Genomic DNA, 15,462 nt, shown 5'->3' with positions numbered 1-15,462 from the left:
ACTAGACAGCTAATCCAGGTGCAAAGTGGTGCAACACAAAGTCAGTGGTCAAAAACACATATTTCACTACACGCCTGCTGCACATCCCCTAACGACACCATGGATGCGCTGTATTTACAATGCAGAGCTCCAAGACCCACGTTTTCACAGATGCGTCAAAAAAACTGATGCAACTCCAGCAATGCGAAGAAAGTTTCACAGGAAAAGCCCTGCATTATTTTTATGCCTGCTCTGAGCCGGGAGTAAAATTTTGACACAGTGAAGACATAGAATGATGCAGTGAAAAGTTGTAAATTTCACTGCGTAAGTGTCACATGGCTTTTTTCGAGGTAACACCTACACTGCATACATTTTACCTGACACAGGGAAAATGTGAAGCAGGGCTTTACAAACTGACCAATTGGGCCCAATGCGTCAGTTTATAAATATGGAGCAGTGTAGTGCAGTGCTAGTGCCACCACTGCCTCAAAAAAGAAAGTGATGCAGCAGTGGCTCAAGGGGCTTGTAAATGAGGCCCATAGTTTGCAGGGAGAGAGGGATGCAAGGGACAGCAGACCTCCGCCCCTGTATTCACATTCCTTACGTGTGAACATTATTTGTAAATAGACTGTCCCTTTAAAAAATATAAGGCATGAGTTGGTGGGACATTCAGTGCTAGACCACAGTTAGTACCCCTGTGGTTGTGTGCGACCATTCACAAACTGGAAGCTGTCACACAACTGGTTACCTCTTCAAGTCGGGTGCTGGTAACCAACCTTTCAATGAATGGTGACTGCAATTGATAAATAACATTGTGGCTCGCAAATAGGAGAGGAATTCCCCTTTAATGCTTCTTCCTTTTAGCGAGTCCTGCCCCTAGATCTACACGCTCCTTTAAGAAAAGCTAAATGAAAGTACAATTAAAATCAGACTGAATGTTGTATGTATTATGAAAATTATTTCGGGGGGGGGGTTCTATGATCTACTTTGACATTTGTATGCCACAAATACATGTGTACTGTATTCTCAACTTACTAGATCACGTTCAAAATTGCACTTCATCGATTGCTATGTCTGTACTAACAAATGGAAATACTAAAAGCCAAAAAAAAGAAACATGCATTCCGCACCCATTCCTAACCCCACAACAAGAACTGCAGCATTCGGCGGTGGAACTGAAAGTGGTGGCAGCAGCCTCCTAGCAACAACGTCGGCCAATGAGTGGTATTTGTCTCTAAATTAAGAAGTGGTCGTAGGCCCCACTGCAGAATAAGAAGTCTAATTTGGAAGACAGAGGATGGAACCCGCGGAAACAGTACTCCTAAAAATAATACATACTCTCAGGACAGTGACAAAGCAGCCACATTGTCAGGATTCCCTGCGTGAAGACTTGCGTTGGTGCACATATAAAAACAATGAACTCCCTAGCCTCAGAAAAAAATATCCCCCTCGCGAGCTATTCAGTTTGCCTAGTGCATTACCCAGCACAAACTGCAAAGCGACCCAAAATATACATCTATAAATAAAACCAAACAATTGAAGCGTGCACTACCTACAAGACAATGGGGAAAAACATAAAATGAATAGGAAGCAAACAAAATCATGCAGAAATTCCTTTCATCTTTATTTATAAATTAGCGTTTTTCGTAAAATGACAAATACAAACACAAGAGAAAACTCAGTTTACGTGAGGTGCTTCTGCCATCTAGCGGCTATTATAAAATGGCATTTTTTTCATTAATCTAAAATATCCTATGTTGAGGGACAACTTGGACAAATGACAATGCTGTCGTCCTCCGAGGGGAAACTCATCAACTGCCTTTGGGGCTTGTAAATCCAGGTAACTGTAATATTCATTGACATGCAAAAATGTGCCCGCACTAACAATTCTTTAAGCTAATTTAGGAGGCAAAAAAAACAAGTTTCTTGCTGGAACTGCCTTCTCACTATACAACAAACAGGATCCCTAATCTTCGTTTTCTTATTTGTTAACCAAAAACATAGTCCAAGATTGTAACGTGGACTATCACTGGACCACAAGAAATCCAGGGCACACTTGCTGCAAGAAATTACTGCAAACCTACTGCAAACCTACTGGTAATTTTGGTCTCCAACTGAACTCTTCTCAAAATGGACTAGCTTCAAAGGGTCTGTCAAGGTGAGACACTGTGCTTTAAAAATAATTACTAAACAAATCCAAAACATGCGACCAAAATATTGTTAAGATTTATTTTCTAAATAACTAAGTTAACCAAACCTCAACTTGTCCCAACCAGTAAGTCTATGAAGAGAGACAATGTATTTATTTGGAGGCAAATTGTGTAAAAATGTGAATAAGAATTGAAGTAGATGGAGAAAAACGCACCAGGATGTGGTATTACTAAAGTCCAACATAGAATAACATGGTGACTCTGTCGCCCATGTATTATGGGCACATTGAAAAACCCAACGAACTCTGTATGTATATAAGAAATAGTGGAAAAACACTTTTATCGGGGACCAGTGTGAACGCTGACGGCACTGCTCGCGCCCATACCATTAGCTAGATCTAGTGTTTCCTGTCCTCTGCTTACAACCAATACCTTAATAGTTACTTCCCAAAAGGGCTACATTAGACTGAGGCAGCACGGTATCAATATACAAGTACTTGGTCTATGGGGTCTTTCCAAAGTTTAATATTATTCAGACAACCAGGGCTCTGTTCCAGAAAGTAATTGTGAAATACTGCGTTTCTTAAGTACTTTTTTTGAAGTCTTTTCATCTTTTTACTCGACATTTGTCTATGCTCATTTTATTCTCATTAGAATGCTTTAGAAACCCGTAATTGTTAATTTGCTGGTCTTAAGATGCAGCAAGCACAGAAGGAGGCTCAACTACACTATGGTGGTCGGTGGTAAAGCGGCGGTAACACCAACAACAGCCCGGCAGTCAAAAAAATGGAATTATGACCACGGCGGAAACCGCGAACACAGACAGCCACTTTAACATTCTGACCGCCACAACAGTAGCAACAAGCACTGCGGCGGTAACCGCCAACAGACAGGAGGAAGACAATGTACCTCCCACCCTATTACAACAAGCCAATCTACCAGCTTTTCCGGGGCGGTACCAATGCCATCAAAAGCACGACAGAAACAGTACACAGAAGGGAAACAACTCACCTCTTGACACTGAAGGAAGAACCACAATGCCATGGAGCCCGAACTACAGATCTTCCCCATGCTGGTTTACTTCCTCTTACACCAGGAACACCAACGGCGGCGAAGACAACCACAGTGAGTACCGCACCTAGCTCACAAGGGAGGGGGGGAGGAAAAAGAGTGACACACACACGCAACACCCCCACCCACATACACACAAACAGATGCAACAACAGTACATATTCACCCGCACCAATAATGCAAGGACAAAAGGAAGTGAGTAAAGTCAGTGTAATAATATTCATTTTGAGAAATATGACCTTAAAGCACAAAACAGTATCTATAAAATATATACAAATGGACGGACACTGGCCAGTTCAAATTGTCCGTGGCCCACAGGGCCATATCACATAGGCCAAAGCCACATCTTACTCCTCCCTCAATACGGAGAGAACACTGCTGGGGCATCAGGTCGAAAATACACAGGCACCTCAGGGGGAAGGGGGGGCACCTCAGCCAGAAGATGGTACAATGCCACTGCTCCTGGAGGGGGCTACATGCCCTCTGTGATGTCCTGGGGAGTGCAAAGCCACAGTCTCTCAAGTGGGTGGTTTGGCCACTGCTTGGTCCTGGGGAGTGCAAATCCACAGTCTCTCTAGTGGGTGGGTTGCCCACTGCTTGGTCCTTGGGAATGCAAGGCCACAGTCTCTCAAGTGGGGGGTTTGACCACTGCTTGGTCCTGAGGGGGTGCAAAGCCACCGTCTCTCAAGTGGGTGGTTTGCCCACTGGTTCTGGAGGGGGCCTTCGGCCCAGTGTGCTTCATCCTGGCAAGGAGGGGGTGAGTGGATACCTTCTTCCACTGGTTCTTGATGGGGCCTTGGGCCCAGTGTGCCTCATCCTGGTAAGAAGGGAGTGAGTGGATGCCTTCTTCCACTGGTTCTGGAGGGGGCCTTGGGCCGAGTGTGCTTCATCCTGGCAAGGAGGGGGTGAGTGGAGGCCTTCTTCCACTGGTTCTGGTGGGGGCTTTGGGCCCTGTGATGCAGGTCTTGGGGAGTGCAAGGTCACAGTCTCTCGTCTGGGTGTCACACCTACAGTCTTTGCAGGGGCCAGAACGCTCAACAGCCCATGGAGGCACAACTACACACTGCCTGCCGGCTGGACGGCTGCTCAGTGGTGGCAGCGGTGGTGCTGGCGGAGGTGCTGCCTGTGGTGGGGGGAGGCTCCAGCCCTTCTCCCACAGCCTCAGACGGCTGCCCACTGGGGCTGGTGCTGCTGGTGGTGCAGGTGGCAGTGCTGGCGGTGGTGCTGGCAGCGGTGCTGGTGGCAGTGCAGGTGGCGGTGCTGCCTGTGGTGGGGGGAGGCTCCAGCCCTTCTCCCGCAGCCTCGGACGGCTAAAGTGCCATGGCCGGTGTATGTTCAGATGCTGCTCCAGCACCAGGCTCCACATTCATCCTGCCTGCAGCATCTGTGCCTTTGTCAATGACCTTAGCAGCTGGTGTTCCCTTCCTTCCCTAGGCAGCTGGTGGTGCCTCCTTGCGCCTGGCAACTGGTGGTCCCTCCTTACTTCTGCCAGCTGGTGGTGCCTTTGTGGATTTGACAGCAGGTGCTCCTTTTTTGCCCTTGGCAGCTGGTGCAGGCACACTGGCTGTGTGGACGGGTATCTTCACGGAGCCTCTCAACTCCATCGGCTGCAGAAGCGACAGTGACTGTGGCCTGGGTAGCAGAGGTGCTAGTCTGAGTCCTGACCACGCTGGCCTGAGATGAAGGACGGGGGGAGGGGCAGGGAAGAGGTCAAGGGTGGAGAGGAAAAGCTTCTTTGGGACATTGGGCAGGGAAGAGGGTGAAGGTTTGGGAGTGGAGGAAGAGGGAGTGGTGGTAGGAGGTGTTTGTCTGCTGTGTTTGGGTGTAGGTGCATGGGCTGGATGCTGTTGTGAGGTGGATGGTTGTTGGGTATCTGAGTGCTTGTGTTTGTGTACTTTGGGAGGAGGGGGCACAGACAAAGTGGGAGAGGACACAGTGGACGTGTGCATGGATGTGGGGGTGGTGACTGCCAGTGAGGGACGTGTAGTGATAGGCATGATGGAGGTAGTGGATGAGGATGTAGTGCATGCAGGTGTGAGCGGAGATGCTATTGGGAGGGAGGAAGAGGAGGGAGACACAGTGGGGGCAGTGGATGTTGGTGTGCCTGTATCTGGATGGTGCTTGTGTGAGTGCCTTTGTGGGATGAAGTGTGGTGCTTGTGTTTCCCTGAGCCACTTCTGTGTGTTGATTTGGGTGTATGCTGGTCTGAAGGTGTGCTTGGGATACGCTGGGGTTGAGGGGAATGGGACTGGGTAGAGGAAGTTGGAGGGGGGAGGCTAGAGACAGGGACAATGGTTGCCATCAGTAAGTTGACCAGAGCCTGGAATAATCTCTGTTGGGCCACCTTGCCAGAGTGAATGCCCTCCAGGAATGCATTTGTTTGTTGCAAATGCCCTGCCAAACCCTGGATGGCATTCACAATGGTTGGCTGCCCAACAGAGATGGATTGCAGGAGGTCAATAGACTCCTCACTGAGGGCAGCAGGGCTAACTGGGGCAGGGCCTGAAGTGCCTGGGGCGAAGGAGATGCCCACCCTCCTGGGTGAGCAGGCACGGGAAACAGGCTGAGGGGCTGCTGGGAGGGCGGTGCTGGTACAGGGGGAGCGGCTGTACCTGTAGTTGGGGTGGGCACAGAGGTGTCCGTCACCACCAGGGAGCTTCCATCGGAGGAGGTGTCGCTGTCTGAACTGTCCCCTACTGTTTCCGCCATGGTGCTCCCCTCACCCTTTGTCCCACTGGTGCCCTCAACGTCAGTGGATTCGGCCTCATGGGCCATGTGGGATGCATCTCCCTCTGTCACTGGTGCCTCTGCTCCTCCGCCAGATGATGCTAATGTAGACAAGGACAGGGTGACAAAACAAAAAAGGGGGGAAGAGACAGATGATACATTAGGTAAATGCCAGCAACAACACCACTGTTGGTGCACACTACACACAGGGAGCAGCCCTATGCACTAGGCCATGAATTACCAGTTACAATGCTAGTCACCAGGCCATGGAGTACAATGCCTAACGCCAATAGCTGCACAGATGAAACCCACAGGACCCTGCCCAGTAGTAGATGTCCAAAAGCATATTTGGGGTTGGAGTGCATCAGACCCTGCCCAACATGGAACATACCCTGCCAGGTTCGTCCTGGCCTACGGGCACCCACGGACCCACATCCCTCACCCCGATAACACCTCAAACGTGCCATTTTCTGATTTGGAAACTGTACTCACCACTTGTGGCTGCTGTGATGCCTTCAAGCGCCCATCCAACTCCAGATAGGCCACCGCCAGTATGTGGAACATCAGTGGGGTCAGGGTACAACAGGCACCCCTTCCTTGTTGGGAGGCCATCCCCAGCTGGGCCTCTGCTGTCTTCCTTGCCCATCATTTCAGGTCCTCCCACCGTTTGCGATAGTGGGTGCTCCGTCTGTCAAAGACTCTCAGGGTCCGCACCTCCTTGGCGATGCCACACCAAATACTTTTTTTCTGATGGGTGCTGACCTGCAGAAAAAGATACATAAGAAAAGGTATTAGTCACACAGTCCGGATTGTTACACTCATGGCCCACCATATCCCTCCCATCCCCTTACTTACGCACATACATTTACCACTATACATGCAGCACTCTGCCCAGGACCCCTCAGCCACTCCCCCCTTACACAAGGCTTACACACACAGCACTCCATGCATTCATGCCCCATGCATCGTGCTCACAGTGTATTCACCTTTTGATCTGGAGGACCATAAAGTAAATGGTACTGGGGTAGGCCTCCATCCACCAGTCTCTCCAACTGCTCCGAAGTAAAGGCAGGGGCCCTTTCCCCAGACACTCGAGCCATGGTCGGTTCCAGACACAGGTCACAGCAGCACTTGCAGTGTAGGCCCTCTCCAGTTGAAAGTCAGGTAGCAAGTGAGTGAACAGATAGAAAATGGTGGTCACGTCCACGGCGGTGCGTACTGTCAGTGCCAGCGTACATCACCATTGGCCACTGGAACCCATAGGGCCCAATGATAACCAATGAGGTGTTGCACGGCGGTCCTAGACCACCTCGCGCAACGTCAGCAGAATTAATTCATTTCCACTTGTCCCTCCACACAGGTAAGGCAGCTGCCATTTCGGGGGGGGGGGGGGGCAGTCGATGGCACCTATCTGTGTCACAGCAGACATAGGCACATTTACAGAATTACATGTTCACATACTGTTTCTGTCAGAACATCCAAGTCATTTTACTGTGAAGATGTGTTTAGATATGACCATCTGCTCACCGTTTTTCACCCTAGAGTTCAACCACTGCGGATGAATAGGAGATGGAGACATCCCCCGTGTATAGACCCCTGGTGGACCTGGCAACAATAGAGGACAGGCACATTATCCTCACCTACAGACTTGATAGGGCCACAATCCAAGAGCTGTGTGCCCAATTGGAGCCAGACCTGATTTCTGCTATACGTCACCCCACCGGGATCCCCCCTCTTGTGCAAGTCCTATTGTAAGAAAGTAGCCTCTTTCAAGTATGGTTACCCCCATTTTTGGCCTGTTTGTGAGTGTGTGTCAGTGTGTTTTTACTGTGTCACTGGGATCCTGCTAGCCAGGACCCCAGTGCTCATAGTTGGTGGCCTAATGTGTATGCCTGTGTAGTGCCTAACTGGGTCACTGAGGCTCTGCTAACCAGAACCTCAGTGCTTATGCTCTCTCTGCTTTTAAATTTGTCACTGTAGGCAAGTGACTTCATTTACCAATTTCAATTGACATACTGGACCCCCCACTTATAAGTCCCTAGTATATGGTACGTAGGTACCCAGGGCATTGGGGTTCCAGGAGATCCATATGGGCTGCAGCATTCCTTTTGCCACCCATAGGGAGCTCAGACAAACCCTTACACAGGACTGCCACTGCAGCCTGCGTGAAATGACGCACTATTTCACAGCTATTTTCACTGCACTTAAGTAACTTATAAGTCACCTATATGTCTAACCTTCACTTGCTGAAGGTTAATTGCAAAGTTACTAAGTGTTTGCACTAGCAAAGGTGCCCCCACATAGTTCAGGGCCATATCCCAGGACTTTGTGAGTGTGGAGACGCCATTACACGCGTACACTACAAATAGGTCAATACCTACATGTAGTTTCACAATGGTAACTCTGAATATGGCCATGTAACATGTCTAAGATCATGGAACTGTCTTCCCATTCCAAATGTGGAATTGGGGAGTCAATTCAATGCATCCTGGGGGCTCCACCATGGACCCCCAGTACTGCCAAACCAGCTATCTGAGGCTTGCACTGCAGCAACAGCTGCTGCCACCTCACAGACAGGGTTCTGCCCTCCTGGGGTCTGGGCAGCCCAGTCCCAGGAAGGCAGAACAAAGCATTTCCTCTGAGAGCAGGGTGTTACACCCTCTCCCTTTGGAAATAGGTGTTACAGGCTGGGGAGGGGTAGCCTTCCCCAGCCTTTGGAAATGCTTTGAAGGGCACAAAAGGTGCCCTCCTTCCATAAACCAGTCTACACCGGTTCAGTGACCCCTTCTCCCCCGCTCTGGTGGGAAACTGGACAAAGGAAAGGGGAGTGACCATTCCCCTGTCCATCACCACCCCAGGGGTGGTGCCCAGAGCTCCTCCAGTGTTTCCCAGACTCCAGCCATCTTGCTTTGCAAGGTGTGGGGGCACTCTGGAGGGCTCGGAGTGGCCAGTGCCAGCAGGTGACGTCAGAGACCCCTCCTGATAGGTCCATACCTGATAAGGTAGCCAATCCCCCTCTCAGGGCTATTTAGGGTCTCTCCTGTGGGTTCTCATCAGATTCTGCTTGCAAGTTTCCTTCAGGAATCCTCCGCAACAACTTCAGACTATTCTGACCTCGGATCAACCGCAGCCTGCTCAAAGAAACGCTGAAACAGCAACAAAGTGTCTACAAGAGCAACCTCAGCTCCAAGTCAGCAACTGCAACAGTTTCCACGGTGTGCTCACTCTGGGGACTCCCTTTCTTCATCTTGCACCAGAAGAACCGAAGAAATCTCCTGTGGAGTGACGGAATCACTCCTCTGCTCCCAGCAGGCACCTTCCAAGGTGACGACTGGTACCTTGGGACTTCTCTCACGGTGACGAGCATGCTCCTAAGGACACAGAGGGTGAACATCATCAATATAGACTGTCCTGAGGTTCTGCTGACTCAATTTGGAGGGTGTAAGACCTTGACTTCTCTGAAAACAATAGTACCCCTGTGTATTGTGTCTTCTTCGCCTCCTGAGGCCTCTGTGCACTCTTTGCTAAATTCCTTCATGCACAGCCTGGCCCAGGTCCCCAGCACTCTGTTCTGTGACGCTCAACTCGCTGAGTTGTTCTCCGGCGGCGTGGGACCTTCTTTTGTTGTGCTGCATCAACTGCATTTTGCACCTTCCTTGAACCCGGATCCTGCGGCTTCTTTGGTGCTGGCTGGCATCCTGAGGGCTCTCTAAAGTGCTGAGAGCCCCCTCGTCGTCCTCACACAGAGTTGAGGCCCTCAAGTCCCTCCATCCAGCGACATTTTGATGAAAGATGCACTTTTGCTGTAGCCAAGGCTTGTTGGCACCTTCCAACATGAAATCTCATCTGCAACGATCTTCACTGGCATCTTCCTTGGGTGCATTTCTGCAGTCTTCGACTAACCGGGGACTCTTCTTTTGCACCCTCTTCTTTGTTGGCAGGGGCTCCTGTCCTTCCTGGAACTTATTTCGACTTCTGGACTTGGTCCCCTTCCTTTGCAGGTCTTGAAGTCCAATAATTCAGCAGTTGTTCTTTGCAGACTTGGTTGGCTGCTGCAAAATCCCCAAAACGAGGTGTAGTGTCCCCTAACCTTGCAGTACTTTACTCCTGCTTTTCTGGGCTCTGGGGTGGGGTAATTTACTTACCTTTACTGTATTCTTACTGTCCCAGCTATTCAGCACACACTACACTTGTCTACGGAGGGATTCGTGATTCACATTCCACTTTTTTAGTATGTGGTTTGTGTTGCCCCTAGACCTATTTTCTCCCATTGCATTCTATAGGAATTCCTACTGTTTGCATTGTTCTATGGCTATTTTGGTGTCTAGTGTATATATTGTGTATAATACTTATCTCCAGAAGGAGTATTGTCTCAAAGATATGTTTGGTACCACGTCACTCAAATAAATACCTTTATTTTTGGCAACACTGAGTATTGTCTTTACTTGTGTATAAGTACTGTGTAACTATAAGTGGCATTACAGGAGCTTTGCATGTCTTCTAGTTCAGCCTAAGCTGCTCTGCTATAGCTACCTCTATCAGCCTAAGCTGCTAGAACACTACTTCACTAATAAGGGATAACTGGACCTGGTATAAGGTGTAAGTACCCAAGGTACCCACTACAAACCAGGCCAGCCTCCCACAACTATCAGTGCTCCATTTCTTAGCACGTGACTGCGTCCAAGTGACAGTGGCCATGGCAGAAGGGATGTCACAGCCTATGTTCTCAAACGTGCTGAGCAGAGTGTTGTCCGCCCTGATGAAACACATGCACAGCTACATTGTTTTCCCCCAGGTGGAGGATTTGGCCACAGTGAAGGCTGACTTCTATGCACTGGGACATATCACCAACATCATTGGTGCTACTGATGGTACACATATTGCCTTTGTCCCCCCCCCGGAGAAATGAACAGGTGTTCAGAAATCAAATCACTCTATGAATGTGCTGATAGTGTGCCTGGCGGACCAGTACATCTCCCATGTGAATGCAAAGTATCCTGGGTGTGTGCATGATGCCTTTATCCTGACGAATAGCAGAATCCCATATGTGATAGCTCAACTCCAGAGGCACAGGGTGTGGCTAATAGGTGAGCCCATGGTCCCCACCCAGTGTATGTTTGTATATGGGTGTGGGGTTGGCCCTAAGGGTGAGTGTCTGGCTAACAGGTATGCCTCGATATTTACAGGTGACTCTGGTTACCCCAACCTCTCATGGCTACTGACCCCAGTGAGGAACCCCAGGACAAGGGCAGGGGAACATTACAATGAGGCACATGGGCGAACAAGGAGGATCATTGAGCACACCTTTGGCCTCCTGAAGGCCAGGTTCAGGTGCCTCCATCTAACTGGTGGATCCCTGTGCTACTCACCCAAGAAGGTCTGCCAGATCGTCGTTGCATGTTGCACAACCTAGCCTTGAGACGCTGGGTGCCTTTTCTGCAGGAGGAAGAGGATGGAGATGGCCGTGTGGCAGCGGTGGGGCCTGTGGACAGTGACGAAGAGGAGGCAGAGGAAGAGGATGTGGACAACAGAACAACTATAATACAACAGTAGTTCCAGTGACACACAGGTAAGACACTGTAACCTCACCTTCCATTGCTGCTTTGTGAAGTGAATTTTCTCTGGCTGGCTGCTGCCCATACTACAAGGGCCACTTATTGTACCCTTTCACATGTCTACTGTCAGTTATTTGTGCCCTCCTGTGGCTCCTGGTGTATTGACTGCAGCACCTTACAGATCATAAGTATTTCTACATCACTGAACACTCTATTTGCAATGTTTAATGAGTTTTAAAAAACTACATCCTTAAATCATATGACATACTCATACTTTTCCAAGGGTGTTTATTTCAGTGCTGAGAAGTAAATGGGGATGTGCAATGGGCTTGGGTGATGGTGGAGGAATGTCCAGGATAGAGTCCATTCTATGTGGATCACAGGTGCATTGTCCAAGGGGGCTTTGGAAGTGGAGCAATGACAATACAAGGTTGACAGGGTGACAAAGTGGGAAACAAGGGTGACATTCAGGAGAGAAATATTTCCTGGCGGGGTCTTGGCAATTTTCTCTGGCTTCTGCCTGGATCACAGGGACCGTTCGCGGGGTGGTTCTCCTTCTGCAAGGGGTGGGGTGCTGCTGGCCTGTTGTTCCTGTAGCAGGGCCTCCTGTCCACTAGCGTCAGCAGAGGTGGAAGGCTGTTCATCGGTGTGACTAGTGTCAGGGGCCCGTTGGTGTGCTACTGCCTCCCTCATGGTGTTGCCTATGTCTGTCAGCACCCCTGCAATGGTGACCAGGGTGGTGTGGATGTCCCTGAGGTCCTCCCTGATCCCCAGGTACTGTTCCTCCTGCAGCCACTGGGTCTCCTGCAACTTGGCCAGTATCTGGCCCATGGTCTCCTGGGAATGGTGGTATGCTCCCAGGATGTTGGTGAGTGCCTCGTGGAGAGTCGGTTCCCTGGGCCTGTCCTCCCCCAGTCGCACAGCAGCCCTCCCAGTTTTCCTGTTGTCCTGTGCCTCTGTCCCCTGAACCGTGTGCCCACTGCCACTGACCCCAGGTCCCTGATCGTCCTGTGTTTGTGGGTGGTGGACACACTGCTGATTGACGTGTCCTGGGGGCAGTGGTATGGGGCCACTGGGTGGGTGCTGGTGTTTCGTGAAGGGGAGGCTCTGTGTTGGTATGGGACTGTGCCTGGGTAACCAACTGCCCAGAGGTCCCTGATGGGCCAAGTTGGTCATCCTGATCCAGGCGTGCAGAGCTGCTGTCATCACTGTGGGCCTCTTCTGGCAGGGGGACTGGATGTTGCTGGCATCTCCTCTCCGGTGACGTTGTGTGGGGGTCCTGTAGGGATGTAGATGCAGTGGTATTGTTTCTGTGTGTGCCATCTTGTGCATGGGTGTGTGTTGCCCTCTATGGTTGTTATTGCCCTGGCAGCTTAGGCTTGTGTGAGTGGTGACTTGGTGGGCTAGGTGATTGTCTCAAGTGTACATGCTTTGGTGATGGGTGTCCATGCAGATCTGTGATGGGTGTCCATGCATTGGTGTTGCATGCAGGGCTTGGTGGTGGGAGGGCTGGGTTGTGATGGTGGGTGTGTGTGAGGTGGTGGAGTGATGGGAGTGAGGGTGAGGGTATGTGATGGCATGCAGGTGGGGGGGTGATAGTAATAGAGAGTTGACTTATCAGAGTCCAGTCCTCCTGCTACTCCTGCCAGTCCCTCAGGATGCATTATCCTTGCTCCTCCCATGTTGTTAGTGGTGGGGGAGGAGGTCGGGGTCCACCGCCAGTCCTCTGTACTGCTATCTGGTGTCTTGCAACCACGGAACGCAAATTCCTCCGTAGGTCATTCCACCTCTTCCTGATGTCATCCCTTGCTCGGGGGTGCTGTCCCACGGCATTGACCCTGTCCACGATTCTCCGCCATAGCTCCATCTTCCTTGAAATGAAATGCTAAATGCCATCTTCCTTGCAATGAAAGTCTGCTGCACCTGTGATCCGAATAGCTGTGGCTCTACCCGGATGATTTCCTCCACCATGACCATTAGCTCCTCCTCAGAGAACCTGGGGTGTCTTTGTCGTGCCATGGGTGTAGTGTGTGTGGTGTGTGTGAGTGTGTGTGGGGTGATGTGTTGGGGTGTGTGCTGTGAGGTGTGTGTATGGTGTATGGGAGATGGCGTTCTGTGACTCTGGTTCTGTGGGTGCTACTGGTGTGTCTCTCTCTCTGTTGTAAATTGTTTGTAGTGGTAAAGGGTTGTGGGTAATGTGGGTGTTTTATAGTGGTGTGGGTGTGTGGGTTTGGTGTGTGAATGGGTGTCAGATGTGTGTTTCTTAAATTGACCAATGTGGTGTTACTTTGTTAATGTGTGTGTATTTTGAGAGCGGGGGTATGTACCGCCAATGGCTTACCACGGTTGAATGTCAGCTGCGGTAATTCCTGGGTTATTATGCTGTGGGAGTATTTCTGTTGGCGTAACGGTGTGGGTTTTGCTACCACCATTTTATCACTGACCTTTGGTCTGCAAGACTTGTGTGTGTGTCTGTATAGTGGCAGATTTCTATGTGTGGGTCATAATACGGGTGGTGGTATGCCAACGCAGTTGCGGTATGTTGGCGGCAGTCAGCATGGCGGTAAGCAGCACTTACCGCCAATGTCATAATGAGGGCCTATGTCCCACTTCTTACCGCTAAGCTCCATAGATTGCACATCCCAGACCAGTTGCTGCAAGACGGCGTCCACTCACTATTTTTGCAGAGTGTACGCCGTCCACCCTGCAAGAAGCTGGGCCCCAGAGAAATATCCTGAACTTGTCCAGGTGTAATTTTCAAGCACTCCGACACGTTTAGCAGCACCTGCATGTTGTCTGCTTACATTCCCAACAGCAATGTGCAGGCAGCCAGTGGGGCTTTTTATTTTCACCTCCAGCTGGACCAAAGATAGAGCCCAAAGGTAGGGGGCCTTCAGGCTTCCTTTTGATTTATCCTGACTGGACCAGGCCTGGAACTTCACACTTAAATGCTAAGGCAACAGACGGGGGACAAAAGCACACAACTTGTTATCTCTTCACAGGTGCTTTAGAGACATGCTTTTATATAAGCTTACCACCCTTGAGGAGGCCAGGCATCAGTCCCTGTATATAAGTGCATACACTGTAAGACTGTCAGATGTGTTGGTCTGTCCCAGTATTTATACAAATAACATTTTAAATATCGCTATTTTATTTCTTTCTTGTAGCGCTACTCATACCAACTCAGGGTGTCAGAGCACTTTACGTGACATACACATTATACATTGACACTAAATAAGGGAAGTGTGTAAATCAAGATGTGTTACGTGAGAAAGTAAAGGTTACAAGATGTAGGAGCACATGTTTCTCATAGCTCAATGTGCTGTATTAGAAGGATTACAATTTATTAACTGCAAGTAACAATAGGACCTCTGTGTTCAAAGCAGTAACCCACTTACCGATTAACATAAAATAGTAATTTATCATCTGCATGGTACATGATGTGCTTTGCAGGAGACACATTAATTTTCTAACCTACTTTAATTCAAATCTGGGACTGCATAAAGCACAACACTCCAACAAATGTGTTAACCTCCAGATTTATCTCACCATTAATAATATTACCTGAAATTCACTGGACACCTCTTCAGCATATTCCTTAACCCCATAAAATATTTTAAAATGCAGATTTTGCGACCAACTAAGCACAACAGATCTACTGCCATGCTTCTCCTTGTGTTGCCAATGCCTTTGCAGCAGGGTTTAAATAGAAAAGAAAAAAAAAAATATTAGTTGAGGCCCAGATTTTGCGTTGCAATTACACCACTTTTTTGGTACAACCCTGATGCAAAATCTAATTCGTTGAATCAAATAATGTGCTTAAATGTACTCATGATATAGCTGTGTGAGGTCTTAATATCGGATGTCACTGCCAGTAAAATCACCTCTCGTGCAATGTACTGCATTGTGACGTCATGCACTGTAATAGCACGCACCATGATGTCACTTGCACACTGCCTAGAATGGTTAGTCCCCCCACT

The sequence above is a fragment of the Pleurodeles waltl genome, chromosome 11 (assembly GCF_031143425.1).
Source record: "Pleurodeles waltl isolate 20211129_DDA chromosome 11, aPleWal1.hap1.20221129, whole genome shotgun sequence".
Taxonomy (NCBI): Eukaryota; Metazoa; Chordata; class Amphibia; order Caudata; family Salamandridae; genus Pleurodeles; species Pleurodeles waltl.
Note: the sequence above shows the minus strand (reverse complement) of the source record.